Below are 19,144 nucleotides of genomic sequence, written 5' to 3'. Positions count from 1 at the left end.
CACACACACTCCAAGAAGGGGTATGTTAGAAGAACCTGCCATTTGAAAATGGGATAGGAATTTTATAGTGTTTGACTGTGAGTCATATGTCTCCAGGTCAGCTGTGTCAGCTTAGCGTTTTTAGGTAAGCATACTTTACCATATCTGCCACACCTTTACCTCACTATCAGGATGTTGATTGATGAGTCAGACTGGGGATCCACAAAGGGTTGCCATAAAGGGTTGCTACCTTAGCACAGGAAAAGAAAGGTGAAATAGGGTTAAAATCTTTCATCATTAAACTCTTTCCTCATGGACAAGCTGTTCTGCAGTTGTCTAGTCATGAAGAACTTTCCAATCTCTGTTTGAAACAGGTGGATTTTAACCATTACTGAGATGGGATGTTCAGGTGATTCAACAGGAAGTATGGCATCTGTTACATGCCAGTTGCTGCACAGTGAATTAACACAACAAAGAAAAGCAAACAAAAAAAAATCCCACCTCCCTTTCCCCCAATTCATGCTTGTAATGTATAGTAGTAGTAGTAGTAGTAGTAGTAGTAGTAGTAGTAGTAGTAATAATAATAATAATAATAATAATAATAATAATAATAATAATAATAATAATAATTGCATGAAGAATAAAAGAGATATTGTGTAGGATGAATACATCTAAATTTGAGGTTCTGCAGAAGCAGCCTAAGGCCTTACATATTCAAGTTAACTCTACCTAGAAGAATAAGTAGTGAATTGCTAGAAATGCAATGTTGCCTGAAAGTTGCTGATCTAAATCATTTAAACAGTAGCAAATCTGGTGACTAACTACCATGTAAAACAAAATCTTGATTGTGAGACAGATAACCACTTTCTTGCTTACACCGATTGTATCACACAGTAAGTAACTTACACACATGAGGATAAGCATAGACACAAACTGAAAATTTCGTGTTTATGACAAAATGATATGTACATATATGAAAACCAGATGGCGGGAGACCTCTCATCAGTTTTAATCTGAAACTGGGTAGGTTTAGAGTGGACATAAGGAAGACTTTTGTATGATGAGGGTGGTGAGACAGTGGAACAGGTTGGCCAGAGAATTTGTGGATGTCCCATCCTTGGAAGTGTTAAGGGTCAGGCTAAATGGAGCTTTGAGAAACATGATATTTTGAAAGAGGTCCCTACCCATGACGGGTGTGTTGGAACTTGCAGGTCCCTTCCAATACCATTCTGTAATTCATGCTATGGTTCTCAAGAATTCAGGAGTTTGGTTTGGTTTGGTTTTGGGGTGTTTTGATTTTGGTTTTGTTCTTGTTTTATCAAGCATTTAGAAAATTCGTTTACATTGGAAATATTTCAGATCTTTATGACAAAACTGAGGCCTCGTTTCCACTAATGTTGACCAGCTGTAAGTATTCAACTCTGACACAGAGGGGATAACTGGGTATTTTTGAATGTAAATACCAGCTGTGGTATACTACCTTGGAAACATGAGAAATAACAGAATGAATGATAAAATTATCTACAAAATCAGCTAGCAAAACGAAAATGTAGTTCTAAAAGATGGATTGAAGGCCCCTTTTGTGATATATAACATTCTTAGAAGAAATGTATAGAGTCTAGAAGAATGAGATTTTCTACAGCTAGAAGCATTCCAAACTGATATATTAGGTTATTTTCAATACCCACATGAGATTAGTGTTTGCCATAATCCTCAGAAGAAAAAGATAGTTCAGAGATATGTTAAAAGAAAAATTACAATGGAACTTTCCGAAACAAAAGAACAAAAAAATTACTAATATTAAGCAGATATTTAACAGCCCTTTTGTCTGAATACTGAAGTTTATAAAAATGTGAGGCTAAGAAGATGAAGAAAGAACTACAGATGGTGGATCAGACTCTTCCTATGCCTGCCTTCTCTGCTGGATATAGCACTAGTTACATATTTAACATATAAAGTGTGGTACTGCATATGAACAAAAAAATCTAAATTTGGAACTGCTTGTAGATGCAGATAGAAAGCTTATCTGGCATCTGAAATTTTAGTGAAAGAAGTTTCTTAAGAACTTAAATTATTGTATTATTTAAAATAAACTGCAAAAACACTTGGAAAGCTATTTGGAGGCAAGGCCAGCAAGAATAACAGCAGAAGTCTGATTTTAAAATCTGCCACTCTTTTCTTAACAAGTGATTTTTCATAAGCTTATTTTGATATATCAGCCCAGGTGATTAGCCTGAATAGCCAACATTCTGCTTTTGACCTTGGGAAATACCAGTGTGACAACCCACCGCCCCCCCCCAAAAAAAAAACCAAACCAAACCAAACCTAACCAAAAAGCCCAAACTTAAAATTTAAAATACAATTATGATTAACAGGAAATAAAGCAAACAAGAAAACATCTATCTTCTCCGTATCCTTTTGAATTCCAGAGTTACTGAGAAATTAATTTACTGAGATAGGATGTGATTCAAATGCAGATCTAAATCTAATGAAAATTAAAAAAAAGGAAATGAATCTTGGTAAAACAAGTAAACAGGATGGTTACACTCACTAGAGAGTTTAAAGAAAAATGTTGGATTCTATAAAGAGAGCCCTTAAAGTATTTTACTTCTGTGAGTGGGAAATAGATTTTATAGGGCTGAGAATACCCATAACTTGAAAAGTTTACCAGATTTTCAAGGGGGAAGAAGAGGAAAAATGACAAGGTTCCTAATTTTACTCTGGCATTTCATTTTTTATTTGTTATTTCTTGCTTTGAATATTAAAGATATAACAAGTAATGGAACTTTCTCAAATGTAATCTGAATTCATCTGAAATGGAAGAAAAATATTTAAATAAAGGAGTTAATTTTCCTTTAAATGTAATGATAAGGGGGTTTTATTTCAAGTTTCAAAATAATGCTTTGTTAATATTTGCTCATCAGTATTTTCAATTAAATAAATTTTTGAATTAAATAAAACATGAAAACATTTCAGTATGAGTTTTTCAAAAAAGAAATTCATGGATGCAACCCATATGTCCAATAGAAAACCAGAGAAAGTTTCATTCTTCTTAGATCAAAAAGAAGACAAAATGTATAAAAAAACCCCATGAAATAAATCCATTGTAGTAAGTAAGAACTTACCCAGGGAAATGGTGAAGGGAACAAGGAATTCAATGCAGGATGAGACATGTAGACTCACAGGCATACAGTAGGAGATATAAAATTATAAGTATACCATCAAAAAAGAAACTATGCATTTATTAAGTCTAGAAGTAAACTTAATAAATATCTCAGCTTTATAAGCATATAATGAAATTAACCCTCAAAATTACTTAAAAAATAAGTTAATGATGTGTAGCATTTTTTGTTTGGCTTTGGCTGGGGATTTTGGTTTTGGTTTTGGGGGAGGAGGTTGTTGGGGTTTTTTCTTTGGTTGGTTTTGGTTTTGGTTTTTTTGTTTGTTTTTTTTTAACAAATGTTGCAGCTAAATCCACCAAACTGAGTCAATACAGTAACAAAACTTTGGGACATAGCTGTAGGAGTATTGGGCAGCAATGGAAAGTATATGGTTATTATCGTACTAGGCTGGCTGTGTAGGGATCTTTGTAAAATTTATATGATTTCTATTTATATGCTGGTAAAGTTTTGGTTTATGGCATTTTTTTCAAGCCTGTGAAGAAAGACAATGTATATTCAATAAAGGTCATATAATTAAAATAAGACAATAAATACCAGCTCAGAAAATCTTGATTTACAAAATAACTCAGACATTGGCTACATTTAATCTGAGGTTCTGTGGGAAGCAGAAAAACATATTATCAATGAAAGTACTGGGTTTATGTGAGTTGAGTTTCTAAATGATCAAATGTCAGATTTAACATTACTGTTATCCACAATTGTCAATATTGTGGGTCTATGGCCAATTCCATTAGAGCATCATATTTGATAAATATTGTGACTGATGAATTTTTTTACTGAAGACAAAACTGTCTGATGTTTGAACTCAAATATTGTAACTTCATGGTTTTCAGGCACTTGTTGTTCTGCCATAATTCAGTAGTTGTCAGGAATGGAATTCTGTTTCAAGAGCCAGAGGAATGTTTTTGGCATATTGTTACACCCCAGTTCAGAAGCTCCAAGCTTTACTGGGTTTAGACTTTAATTTCAGACTTCAAGGGATTTCATCCCTCACAAACTCTTGCAGAGCTTTTGATTCTTTGATAACTTGAGTTTACATCTGGAGAAAAAGCTACACAGTTTTCTCTAAGAAATTTCTTTTAATTTGGTGAGAAAATAGGCGTTTTCACAAAAGGGGTTTACAGGAGCACTATACAACCAAGGAAAATATACCACAGAAGCATTGCACTCAATAATTACTAAGCAAACACCAACACACAAACTAAAGTGAAATACAAAAAATAGGTACATAACTTACTCACAAGAGGGAAAAAAGTCTAAAGGAAGAGAGATAAAGAGAAGGAAGAATAAGACAGAAAATATAGTTACCACTAAGAGGTGTCATGATGGCAAGATGGAGCCCTCCTTTGTTCACTGACCACTCAAGTATCTTCCTAGCCAAAGTGAGGGCTTCAGTAGCCAGGCAGAGGCTCTGGTGGTGTGGTGGTGAGTGGGCTACTAGGCAGGCCTTATTGATTGACAGCCCATCCACATGGTTCTTGGTGCTGCCATGTGCTCTTCATGGGTGTGGCCACATTGGCCACTGGCCTTACACGGGCACTACAGCCATGGGGCTGCAGATCAGGTGCCTGCAGGCCTAGCCCAACCCTTCCCCTCAGAGAAGATGGTTGATTCGACCTATCAATCAGTGAGATACGAATCTAGTCTCTGACACATATGCAAGGCAAAAACTGAAGCAACAACAGCGACAGGAGTTTTTCATGTTGTTTGCTCTTCAGTAGAAAAGTTCTGCTTTGGGTTTAGGTTGCTTTTCAAGATAGCAACTGAAACAAACTATGTACTTTTCAATACTATTTTAAAATTGGAATTTGATACAGGTTTGTTTTGTTGTTGCATTTTTTATGTCATGTGAAATACGGAGTTTCAATAAAGACTGACATTACTTTCTGAGTTATAAATCTGTACATTCAAACAAAACCCACTTTTGAATGCTCTTATTCTTGGACAGAGTTGTTCAAGTGAAGTCCCAGAGATAGACACTGTTTAAATTACTGTACACTTAAGCTTTGCTCAAGATTGCAGCATCACATAGCCCTCTGAAGGTTCAAATGCAATGGTAGGTGCTTCTTCTTTCCACCTCCCACTGAAGGACTTATTTCATACAGTGCCTGAAGTTGCTCCCTAGAACAATGCACTTAGTAAATAAAAGAAGACTTCTCTTAACCTGTCTGTCTTGCTCTCCAGTTGAGCCTTATGACTGAGAAACACAGATAAAGTGAAAATAAGTAAAAAGAAATCCTGGGGTAAGGTGAAAAAAACAAGGAATTTGGTAGAGACAGATGACATAGAGACTTGTAGGCATGTGGTAGAAGTTGGGTAAGAATAAAGACAACTTAGAGTGGTCTGTAGAAGTTCAACAAAGTGATGAATGAAGATATAGGGAAGGTAGAGGAAAAGGGAGATGCTAGTTCACAGCAGTTAGTTAGATGAATAAGATATTTACCATTGGGTAGAACTATAGGGTAATAAAGACAGAACTTTCAAGTGGATACAGAGAACCATGACACTATAGGAAAATATCATCTATATTGCAATATAGGCTTTGATTTTATTGATAACACACATATTTGGTGTTCATTCATTCTAAAATGCTTTGCTTTTATATTGTACATGCTATTCATCTTGCCTAGTTTCAGAAATCTTAAAAGTTAGACAAGAAAGTGTCACTAGGTCATCAAATGTCCACTTACAGTCAATGAACAAAAATAATCATGACTGAAGTGTGATTTAGGTGTTCCATTTTGAACACTTGTCTTAGGATGATACAAGTCACCTTTTGGAAGTCGTAAGCTATTTTACATGCAAAATTAGGCCAGAGGGATTTTACCCAAGGAAACAAGCCCTTTAAATAACTAAATGACATGGATAATTTAGTAAGTAACTAACTAAAACTGTGTCAAATCCACTCCCTTAATCCTAAAGGTAAGAATTGCTGTACTTCTTTGTTGATCAAGATTTACTATTTAATCTGCATTGTTGACAAATAATTCTTTCCACAAAAAGTCAGTTTGTAACTCGTGTTTTCATTCTACTGTAAACAATGCTTTAAATATGAAACAGTAAGTAACCTCAGGTGACCAGATTTAAGAAGGTCAGAGGCAAGAATAGAACTATGTGACATGGGCAGATTTTCATTTCATTTCTACAAGGAATACTAGTTAAAGACTTTCAGAGTGATTTTTCTGCTCATTGAACCTGATCATGTTGAAACAGCATGTTGTGTTGACCCTGGCTGGATGTTAGATGCTCATCAAAGCCACTCTATCACTTCTTGCCTCAGCTGGACAGAGGAGAGAAAATATAACAAAAAGCTCATGGATTGAGGTAAGGACAGGGAAAGATCACACACCAATTACCATCACAGACAAAACAGACTTGATTTGGAGAAATTAATTTAATTTTATTATCAATCAAAATCAGAGTAGAGTAATGAGAAATAAAAAGTAAATCTTAGAATACTTTCCCCCACCCCTCCTTCTTTCAGGGTTCAACTTCACTCCCTATTTCTCTGTCTCCTATGCCCCAGCTGCACAAGGGGAATGGAAATGGAGTGGTCAGTGTATCACACATTGTGTTTGCCACTTCTTCCTTCTCAGGGGAAGGACTCCTTGCATCCTTCTCCTGCTCCATAGTGTTCCTCCCATGTGAGATAGTCCTCCATGAACTTCTCCAGTGTGAGTCCCTCCAACAGGTTACAGTCCTTCATGAACTGCTCCAGCATGGATCCCTCTCAGGGTCACAAACATCCTTCCAGCAAATCTGCTCCAGCATAGGCTCCTGTCTCCACAGGACCACAGATCCTGTCAAGAACCTGCCCCAATATGGCCTTCCCACAGGGGTACAGCCCCCTTTATGAATCCACCTGCTTTAGCATGGTATCCTTAAAAGGCTGCAGGTGGATATCTGCTCCACCATGAACCTACATGGGTTGCAGAGGGACAGCCTGCTTAACCATGATCTTCCCTGCAGGCTGCAGGGGAATATCTGCTCTGGCCCCTGGAGCACCTCCTCCCAGGCCTCTTACGCTAATCTTGGTGCCTGCAAAGTTGTTTCTTCCACATATTCTTACTCCTTTCTTGCTGTTCTTTTATCTTCATTTTTTCCCCCATTTTTCTCAACTCTGTTATCCCAGAGGCACTACCACTGTTGCTAATGGGCTCACCCCTGGCCATTGATGGGTCTATCTTGGACCCTACTGACATTGGCTCTGTAAGACATGGGGGAAACTTCTGGTAGCTTCTCACAGAAACCATAGCTGCATCCCCCCGCAACCAAAACCTTGAACACAATCTCAATACCTAATACTGTAAAGTGATATGGCTACCAGTTTTGTAGATCAGTACAAAGTCAGAAGAATTACTATGCTACCAGGCATAATCATGCATTGTTTTGTTCTTCTCTTTCAACCCTATATGCTGATATGAAGAAGGAACTGACTTGTCATATCAAGTATCTAGTGTCGATGCCATCAGAGCTGGAGTACAAAGTCAGGTCTTTTGAGCTATTTCCCATTTACATTTCTTCTCCCTGAGCCTTAAATCATGGCTATGTGAGCAATGGGAGCAAATCTGCACTTGCTGTATATGTAAACTCACCAAAGAGCTTACATGTGCAGGAGTCATGCCCTGAATGTCTTCGTCTGAAACACATTTCCTTACTATGTGACATTTTCAAAAGGTTTGTGGAGAAGAAGCAAAGACAGGGAGGATAAAGTGACTGCAGAGGAATAGTCCTTATGTCTCGTACTATCACAACCTTTCTTGCAAAGAAGAATGTTTATCCTTTTTCAGTGTCCTGTGTAGCAATAATGTTTGGCTTTTTAGTCAGTGTTTCATTCTCACTCCAGAAGTAGTGCTGTCAGAGTACTGCAGCTATATACAGAAGACTCTTGAAGATTATGGGGATTTTGTTGTTGGTTTTTATTTTGTTTCGTTTTTGTCATTTTTGGTGGATTTTTTCCCCACTTCTATTTAAAAATTATTCCATGATTGTAGTGCAGCAATAAGAAAAGGCAAAAATTTGCGTCTCTACAAGACAGTAATAAAAAATAAATGTGGGAGGATATTTAGCACTGATAAATGTTGCCTAAGCCTGTGTTAACAAAAACCTTGAAAAAACATCATACAAGTGCATTCATTGATTCTCCACTCCTATAAAGAAAGGAGAAAACTGAAGCAAGTGAAAATTGGAAATCACTTTTGTTTCTCACGGCTGGTTTGTGTAGAAATAGAAGAAATTTGCACTATGTGGAAGGATACTGTGTGTTTTCACTCAATTGAAATCCATTTTCAAGGATCTATTTTCGTTATGAAAACATTGCGACTGCAGTACTGACAAGGTCAATGTCAGGTTGCATTTACTGTTGTACAAGTATCACTCAGGCAAATTAGTTTTGCCTTAGGGTCTACTCTACTGCCCACCTGGTTTTCTGAAACCTTTTCCTTCCTGAATCAGCATTTCCTTTGTTAACATGGCACATCCTGTCTGTTTCTGTTCCTTCCCTGCTATTCCCATAAGTTAATGCCATATCTTCATCTGATTCACACAAAGAGATCCGCTTTTAATTTTTAGCTTTTTAAGATAGATACTCAACTCTCCCCCATTTAATTTTTCCTTTTAATGCAGTTACCATAACAACACATCTGTGAAATATGGGACATTGCAATTATAAACTTACAAATGGGAAATTCATGCATAGCGATAACATGCATATAAACAGATCCCTGGGAACACAGCAGACACAAGGTACTTCTTGATGATCTTTGGCTCAGCATCATTTAATGGTCAACCATATGAAGTTTACCCTCAATTAGTGTGCAGATGACATTTAGTTGGGTGGGAGTGTTGATCTGATGGAGGGTAGGAAGGCTCTGCAGAGGAATCTAGACAGCCTGGATTGATGGGCTGACGCCAACAGTATAAAGTTCAATAAGGTGAAGTGCTGGCCCTACACTTGAAATAATACATGAAAATAATAGAGTTTTCAAAACTCAGGGATGCAAGGATGGCCATCAATAACACCTCTCTGCTGGACTTTGGAGGGCAGATTTCAGCCTATTCAGAAGCCTAACTCAGAGCATACCCAGGGAAACAAGCCTTGAAAACAAGGGCATACAGGAGGGATGGACGTACTTCAAGAAGGAAGTCTTGAGTGTGCAGGAACAGACTAGCCAGCAGTTTGCCAAAAGGCTAGCTGGAGGGGAGGACGACCAGTATGGTTGAACAGGAAGATTCTGAAGGAACTTAGGTCAAAAAAAGAAAGCTTACTGACTGGGGGAAAAAGGGCTGGCTAGTTTAGGAATATAATTAGGTTATTGAGAAAGAAAATGAGAGAGACAAAAGCAAAATTTGAAATCAATTTGGCTAAATCTGTTAGGGATAACAAAATCTGCTTTTATAAATACATTAATAACAAAAGGAGGGGCAAGGAAAACCTCCATTCTTTGTTGGACTTGGGGGGGAGGACGACGACATAATTAACAGAGATTAGGAGAAGACTGAGATACTTAATACTTACCTTGCCCCAGTTTTCACCAGTAAGACAGGTGGCCCTCAGGGCAACTGGCTTCCTCCACTGGTAGACAGAGACAGGGAGCCAAATAACTCCTCTGTGTTCCAAGAGGATATAGTTAGTGACTTACTGAGCCAGCTGTGTCCTCACAAGTCTACGGGACCAGACAGGATCTATTGTAGGGTGATGAGGGAGTTGGAAGAAGGGCTTGCCGAGCTGCTCTCCATCATCTTTCAACAGTCCTAGCTCTCTGGGGAGGTCCCAGATGACTGGAAGTTGGCCAATGTCACCCCAATCCACTAAAAGGGCTACAAGGAGGACCCTGGCAACTACAGGCCTGTCAGCCTGACCTCAGTGCCTGGCAAGGTTATGGAGCAGATCATACTGAGTGCAATCACACAGCACCTACAGGATGGACAAGGGATCAGACCCAGCCAGCATGGGTTTAGGAGGGGCAGGTCCTGGCTGACCAACCTGATCTCTTTTCACGATCAGGTGACCCACCTGGTGGATGAGGGCAAGGCTGTGGATGTGGTCTATCCGGACCTCAGCAAAGCTTTTGACACCATCTCCCATAACATGCTCCTGGAAAAGTTGGCAGCCCATGGCTTGGACAGGGGCACTCTCTGCTGTGTTAAGAGCTGGTTGGATGGCAGGGCCCAGAGAGTGTTGGTAAATGGGGCTGTGTCCAGCTAGCAGCTGGTCACCGGTGGTGTCCCCCAGGAATCAGTGTAGGGCCCAGTTTTTTTAACATCTTTACTGATGATTTAGATGAGGGGATTGAGTCCATCATTAGCAAGTTTGCAGATGGCACCAAGTTGGGAGGAAGTGTCAACCTGCTGGAAGGCAGGAGGGCTCTGCAGAGGGATCTGGATAGACTTGAGAGATGGGCTGATTCCAATGGGATGAAGTTCAACAAGGCCAAGTGCCGGGTCCTGCACTTTGGCCACAACAACCCCCTGCAGCGCTACAGGCTGGGGACAGAGTCACTGGAAAGCAGCGAGGCAGAAAGGGACCTAGGGGTTTGGATTGACAGGAGGCTGAATATGGGCCAGCAATGTGCCCAGGTGGCCAAGAAGGCTAATGGGATCCTGGCCTGTATCAAGTACAGTGTGGCCAGCAGGATGAGGCAGGTGATCCTTTCTCCATACTCAGCATTGGTGAGGCCACAGCTTGAGTGTTGTGTTCAGTTCTGGGCCCCTCAGTTCAGGAAAGATACTGAGGTGTTGGAGCTGGTCCAGAGAAGAGCAACAAGGCTGGTGAAGAGACTGGAGCACAAGTCCTATAACGAAAGGCTGAGGGAGCTGGGGTTGTTTAGTTTGGAGAAGAGGAGGCTCAGAGGTGACCCCATTGCTCTGTACAACTACATGAAAGGAGGTTGTAGCCAGATGGAGATTGGACAAGGGGACATGGGCTTAAGGTCTGCCAGGGTAGGTTTAGGTTGGATATTAGAAAGAAGTTCTTTATAGAGAGAGTAATCAGGCATTGGAATGGCCTGCTCAGAGAGGTGGTGGATTCACCATCCCTTGAAGTTTTTAAGATGAGACTGGATGTGGCACTTAGTGCCATGATCTAGTAATCACAGTGTGTTGGATCAAGGGTTGGACTTGATGATCTCAGAGTTCTCTTCCAACCCACTTGATTTTATGATTCTATGATACACTTTAGTCACAACAACTACATGAAGCGCTAGAGGTTTGAGGAAGAGTGGCTGGAAAGGAACCTAGCAGAAAAAGACCTGAGAGTGCTGGTTGATAGTTGGCTGAACACGAGACAGCAGTGTGCCCAGGTGCCCAAGAAGGCTAATAGTATCCTGGCCTGTATCAGAAATAGTGTGGCCAGCAGGACTAGGAAAGTGATTGTCCCTCTGTACTCAGCACTTGTGAGGCCACATATCAAGTCCTGTGTTCAGTTCTGTGCCCTTGACTACAAGAAAGACATTGGGGTGCTGGAGCAAGTCCAGAGAAGGGCCGCAAAGCTGGTGAAAGGTCTAGAGCACAAGTCTTATGAAGTGTGCCTGAGGAAGCTGGGATTGTTTAGCCTGAAGAAAAGGAGGCTCAGGGATGACCTTATTGCTCTTTACAACTACCTGAAAGGATTTCTAGCAAGGTGGGGATTGGTCTCTTCTCCAAGGCAGCAAGAGACAAGATAAGAGAAAATTACCTCAAGTTGCACCAGGGGAAGTGTTATGGGTTCACCTAGGTGGGCCTAAATTTGGGCTCTGGAGTTCGGACTAGGCCGAAGCTGTCAGCTGACTTGAGCTGGGCTGAGCTGACAGCTGACCTCTTGTAGCCAGTAATTTTGTATTCCATACCACGTTATGACATCATCTCCAGGGAAGTAGGAACCAGTGTGGGAGTGGTTAAGGCAGTCGCTTCTCAGCCCTCCTCTGGAGAGGACGCACGATGCTGTCCCAGGGGGGATGGAGAGGACCAGGCCCACCACTGGCTCACAGGGTACCTCAGGAAAGTAAAATGTGTTGTTCTGGGTCTCTCCTTTCTGCTTGGGTTTGTCTCCCTGGGGAATAAGCTTCTTCTTAAGTAATGTGTAGTTAGGACAGTAGAATTTGTGTGTTTGTTAAGAAGTTGACGTGGGGAACTTGTTGTTGTAGACTTGTGTGAGTGTATATTTGTACTCTCTTCTAATTGTCTCTTTCTTTCTGTGAAAAATATATGTAGATTTAGTATAAATGCAGTTTGAAGTGTTTTTTTTCTTTCCCCTCTCTGTTCCTCCCTTTCCGTGGTGTTAGGAGGGAGGCTTTTCTCTCTGTGCTTGGGGGGTTGGCAGTTGCTTATCTCAAACCAAGACAGTTAATGGTGCGTTGGCCGGGAAACTCGGGAGCGACGGAGGACCTTGGCGGGTGTCCCAGGATCTTGGCAGGCTTCCCGGGAGGATTGTTGTAGAAACATAGATTGATAAGTGCCTTGTTTAAGTACATCCAGAACAGAAAATGTAAACAACTCTCCCTTGCTGTTGAATGCTCGTTTTCACTGTTTCACTGTCTTTGTGAGTTCAAACAGCTCGACTGGTGCCTGCTGTGAATGCAGCCACTGCAGAAAAGAGAGGCCCATGAAAGCTGTTCGTGTGTGGCAAGACACGGCTGTTTGAGTTGAATCCCTGAGGACTCATCATGTGAATGCTGATGTGCCCAGGAGCTGATGAGGAGCATCTCACCTGGACTGGCATGGGGAGGAGTTGTTCCTGGCTCAATGGGCCCATCGTCCCTCAGGCCACCTGCAGGTGGATAAAGTCGAGGGGTGGATTTAACCGTGAACACTGTTCCTAAGGTTATCCACAGTTGTGAAGAGTGCTTGCCATTGTGAGACCCCAGTGAACAGGGAAAAGAGGTGCTGCGGAGCCCCCTGCAGAGAACCCAACAGATGCGGCACCCAGAACCAGCGCCCGCAGTGCTGAGCGACCCGCAGGAGCCGGAGCTGTCACTGGCGGGGCTGCCACCAGGGCTGCGAGCGAGCCGGGGGAGGCTGCGAGCCGTGAGAGGCTGTGAGCTGTGAGAGGCCACGAGCCGTGAGAGGCTGTGAGCTGTGAGAGGCCACGAGCCATGAGAGGCCACGAGCCGTGAGAGGCTGTGAGCCCTGAGAGGCTGCGAGCCATGAGAGGCCGCGAGCCGTGAGAGGCTGCAAGCCAAGCCAGGGCTGCAAGCGAGCCAGGGCTGGCGAGCCGCTGGGGCTGCTCCTGCCTCTGCTGCTTGCTTGTGCTGCTGTCGGGGCTGCTTCCGAGGCTGCCAAAGCTGTTAGGACTGCTGCTAAGGGGGATGGCTCACATGGTGAACTGTAGTACTTCTGTGTGACCGAGGAGAAAGACATGAAGAGAAGCCTGCGTAAGCTGTTGATGTGTGGTGGGACACTGCGGTTTGAGTTGAATCTTTGAAAACCCATCATGTGAGTGTTGATGTGCCCAAGAGCCGAGCCAATGAAGAACATCACACCCTGGACTGGCTGGGGGAGGGTTGTTCCTGGCTCAGTGGGCCTATGATGCCTCAGACCACCTGTAGGTGGATGAGGCCAAGGGGTGGATCTGACTGTGAACACTATTTTAACCCCAGTGGGAAACTAGAGACTCCTGAAGAGAGGATGGTAACCCTATTGAAAGACATGAACCATCAGATAAGATAACCTGAGATGACCTGCTTTGTTTCCATCTGAAATATCTACCCCATCCTAATGGACTCTTAGCCACATTATGGAGGGGTGGAAATCAGCCCTGAAAAAATAAGGGTTTAAGCATGAGAACCTAAGATATGAGTGACATAATATGGTATGGAATAAGGGGTGGAGAATGTTATTGGTTCACCTAGGTGGGCCTAAATTTGGGCTCTGGAGTTCGGACTAGGCCGAAGCTGTCAGCTGACTTGAGCTGGGCTGAGCTGACAGCTGACCTCTTGTAGCCAGTAATTTTGTATTCCATACCACGTTATGACATCATCTCCAGGGAAGTAGGAACCAGTGTGGGAGTGGTTAAGGCAGTCGCTTCTCAGCCCTCCTCTGGAGAGGACGCACGATGCTGTCCCAGGGGGGATGGAGAGGACCAGGCCCACCACTGGCTCACAGGGTACCTCAGGAAAGTAAAATGTGTTGTTCTGGGTCTCTCCTTTCTGCTTGGGTTTGTCTCCCTGGGGAATAAGCTTCTTCTTAAGTAATGTGTAGTTAGGACAGTAGAATTTGTGTGTTTGTTAAGAAGTTGACGTGGGGAACTTGTTGTTGTAGACTTGTGTGAGTGTATATTTGTACTCTCTTCTAATTGTCTCTTTCTTTCTGTGAAAAATATATGTAGATTTAGTATAAATGCAGTTTGAAGTGTTTTTTTTCTTTCCCCTCTCTGTTCCTCCCTTTCCGTGGTGTTAGGAGGGAGGCTTTTCTCTCTGTGCTTGGGGGGTTGGCAGTTGCTTATCTCAAACCAAGACAGGAAGTACAGATTATATATTAGTAAAACAAATCAGTAAAGAGTGATAAGGTGTCAGAAAAAGTTGCCTATGGACATGGAATTACTGTTTCTGGAAGTGTTCAATAAATGCCTGGAAGTGCTATGCTTAATGCTTAGACATGGCTCTGGTGCTGTGGTCTAGTTTAGAAGGAGGTATTCAGGCTAAGACTGGACTCAGTCTTGGAGGTCTTTTCCAACCTTGTTGATTCTATGACTCTATTCTAAGGTTCTGCACCTGGGACAGGGCAAGCATGGATGTACCTACAGATGGGGGAACAGGAGGCTGGGGACCAGCACCACAGAAAGGAACCTGGGGTTCCTAGTTGATGGCAAATTGAATATGAGTCAGCAGTGTGTGTTCTGGCAGGTGGGAGGGCCAACCATGGCCTCAAATACATCAGACACAGCATGACCAGTTAGTTGCAGGAGGTAACTGTTGTACTTTACTTTATGCTAGTGCAGAGTCCCAATGGAAATTGGTGAGAAGTGGTGTACCCCTCCAGGTTTCATACCAGCACCAATGTTATTTAAACATTCATTAATTATGTAGATGAAAGGATCGAGTTCATCTTCAACAAACATCCTCTTCTCTGTGGCCAAAAAACTCACATGCAAAAAACCCAGTCTGTATCAGTAGCAAATTCAATCTTCAGGCTCAATAGCAATGAGCTACAGTTTATTTATGAAAAAGAAAGAAGCAGCTGGTGTCATAGCATGCCTTTGTAATTTTGTAGTTTTGACTAATAGGACTTTTTCCCAGGCCACCACTAACTGATTTAATAAATTTCAAAATTTTCTGAGGTAGAAGAGGGCAGTGCAGATGGAGAAATTTCTAAACTAGGAAAGTTCTTGTGTATGCAAGTGTTGTATAGAATAGCCAGTAAGAGCCTATCAGAGGGAACAGCAGAATTATGATGCCTAAAATAAAATATCACTGGGCCTGAAAGGCCATTCAACATGTCAAATTTATTTCATTAAATTGACCTCTTTTTGTGCATAAGAAATTATTTGTTGTCAGAAGTTACCTGTTGAGTTTTGTAAGCTTACAACTCCTTGACAACCATAAGAAAACTTCTAATTGTACATGTTTGAGGTACAGCAAGTTATAAATGACACATTCTTTGTTCTGGATCTCTGGAAAATTAAATGAGTTTTTGCAATTTATCGCCATTAATATAAAAACTGAAACTATGATTTCTGCATGCAAAATTTAGATTTTATTTTTAATTCAATTTGTTAATTTCATAACAATATTTTATTTTAGTTGCAGGACATTTACTTGCTTTTTATTTTTATTACTGTATGTTTCTTTTTAACTAACAAGATCTCTTCAGTCAAGGTATATAATATATTTTCACACAGACAAAGTATAATTAAAATATAATAAATAAAGGAGAAAAGCATGTACAGAATGACATTTCCAGAGTGCAGGTCATTGAGATCTAACTATTAAAGATTTGGTTAAAACCCCCAAATCATTACATATGAAAGTAATATTTTTTATTTAATTTGATGACACAAAATTGGAGAGCATGTTCTCACAGAGAGCAATAACTGAGTCACTGACAGAATATTGTTGACTCCTATATGTCATGATTTCTCTTATGAGATGAGAGAAAAAAACATGAAATGTAAGGCTGAACAGTTAGTTGGGATACCTGCTTGAGAAACAGATTGAGAGGAACCTGAAGTAAAAGCTCAGAGGACAGAATAAGGAAGGTAGAACCTGGAGGAACTATTTAAAAACCCACACGTTATTGGGCAAGGCAGTAGATAATAAAGGTAGTGGGAGAAAAATCAAGGTCTATACATGTTGAGAAAAAATCCAAAGTTAAACCCAGTGCATTTTGAAATTTTTTAAACTTTGATGAAGTATGGTATTGAATTACATCTAAGAATACCTTCTTCCAGCAGAAGACAGGTCTTGGATAACTATGTGCTGATCACCCACAGGGAATGTTGTGGGGTTTGAGGTTTGGGGGTTTTTTTCAACCTAGATCAACTTGACTAGCCACATATGTACAGTCATTTTATGCAAATGGAGGTGAAAACATTTTTAGGCCATAAATGTAATGCTTAATAAAGAGAGTTTAAGTATGAGAGACCTTGGTTATGATTTTGTGGATTTTATTGAATAAATAATTTTAGTAAGGAAACCATGTATCCAGCTTCGATCATTACAGATAAGAGTAATTTGCTATATTTGCAAGAAAGATTATTTTTTAATATTTGATGGCAAGTTTCACTTTGGCATCTGTAGAAACTGAAAAATGCTGAGATATAGATATGAGTTTAATGCTTCTGCCTGATGAAATATATTAGCCACAGCCATAAATGTCACCATTTACGTAGCATAGATTTTACAATCTGTCTAATGTTTGTTTTGTCTCTGGGTCATATCTAGCCTTTATGAAGAAAAAAATGCTTGATAATATACAAATTAACCCAGTAGGAGTTTCTACAGATGGTTACCCCACGGAATCAGGGAAGATAGTGAGCCCACGGATTAGGAGAAATACTGTAACCCAAAACCCAGAATGTTTCTATGACGAGAAATTACAGAATCACAGAATAGTTAGAAACAGAAGGGACCTCTAAGTCTAAGGATCATGACATTCAGTGTTGTCCCAGCCCTGTAGAATTAAGAAATGTTTACATACAAAAATTAAAAACTTCTACCATCTCTTTTAATCACTGGAAAACTGTGGGGGAAAAATCATTTCTGTTTGTAATGATTCCAAAGTATTCTTATTCATGACGGAACAAGATAAGATGAACTAGAATGAGTATAAATAGATCAACATTTAGTGTGATAAATCTAAGACAATAAGTCTTAACTTTCAGATTACATTGCACTTTACTTACAAAAGATGCCAGTGAAATGTAGGTAAAATAATCAGGTGTGAATGTAAGAAACAATGAACGCCAACTTGAGAACAAATAGGAGTTTATTACTTTAAGTAATGTGCCATGGTCTATGGTCAGTCATTGATTATGACATTTGCTGGTATAATCTATAACTTCAGATGGCAATGTGCACCACAAATTTTAGAACATAACAGAGAAACTAGGCTCACTTCCATTGTCCTTTCTCTTTTTCATCATTTTCAAAACTCAAGGTAAGAGTCATACATAAAAGCCTATTCAGTGGGCATGTAACAGGGCATGAACTAAAGGAGACACAGCAGTCTGGTTTTCACCCTAGAAACTGACTGATTTCCCAAATGGAGTTTATGACAATTGAGACAAGTCAGAATTCAAGGGCATAGGAGTGGGAAGAATTACAGAAAAAGCTTCTGACTTTGTGAATCAAGTCGTTTTTGTTAAAAAATGATCTAATAATTTCTATGGTATACTGCTAAGCACGAGTTTCTCTTAATGCCGATTCTGAAGGCAACCAAGTATCTCTTTCTGTGGAAAACAAATAAAATCAAGCATGATTAGACTAAAGAAAGACCACCAACAAAAGAAGTTTATAGTTGCATTGAGAAGAGGAAGATTACCAATTATTTGACAAACTACCTTAATGAAATAATTCAAAAATAAAAAAAAAAAGTCAGGAAATTAAGAAGTTGTCAGTCGTCTATGCAGAAAGTAGGGTTACAAATGCTAACAGGAACAAAAGCTGTTTATTATTTAAAATGTTAAAAAATATACTTATCAGGTATAGTAAACTTAAAATGCATAATAGTATAGTTTTCAAAGAACAAACTTCTTTAAGAGAAACCACATAACTTAAATTCTCAAAAAAAGATTGTTTCTATGACTTTCACAATAGTATTTACTTATTTTATTGGAATTATTTTTATTTTCTTCATCTGACTTTCCAGTTTTGTCAACTGGAAAAGCTCTGAGGTACATTTTAAAAGCAAATACTTATGTTCACTGAGGGCGGACCCATGGTGTAATGGAGAGCACTCTGGACTTCGAAACCCAAGGTCATGAGTTCGAGTCTCAGTAGGGACCATCCCCTGGCAGTTCAATGCCTCCCTGCCATCCCATCCCATCAGATCTCGGATGCTCAGCAGGGTCAGCCCCAGTTAGTACCAGGTGCTGTGACAGTCCCGAGGACTTCACTGTCACTGTCCAAGCTCACTCTGCCATGGCAGATGGACCTCAGGACTTAAATGGTGGGGCCAGTTCTGCACACGCTGTGTCTCACCTAAAAAATCCACTGCGCAGGCTGGAAGGGCACACCCATGTGGGAAGAGTCCTTCCCAAATCTTTGTTTGTGAAGTTTGGCCATACATGCATACATACCTATGTTCATTAATTAAATGTTCTCCAGTAGAATTAATAAATAGTGTGATTATTCTATGTAAGCCATTGACAGATCACTTGGACATTAAAAAGTAAAGCAAGGTACAAGTCCAAAAGTTTTGTGGAATTCAAGTTTTAAAATTTATATTACTTTCAAAATAAATTTCTGTGGACGAAAGCAATTCCTTGCTTCCCTGTTTTCTTGTTTTCTTGCCTTGTCTTGTTTGTTTGCTTTCTTACCAGTCTGCTTTCTTGCTTTCTCCTCTGTATA

Source organism: Pithys albifrons, chromosome 1 (assembly GCF_047495875.1).
Source record: "Pithys albifrons albifrons isolate INPA30051 chromosome 1, PitAlb_v1, whole genome shotgun sequence".
Classification (NCBI taxonomy): Eukaryota; Metazoa; Chordata; class Aves; order Passeriformes; family Thamnophilidae; genus Pithys; species Pithys albifrons.
This window is presented reverse-complemented; position numbering follows the sequence as displayed.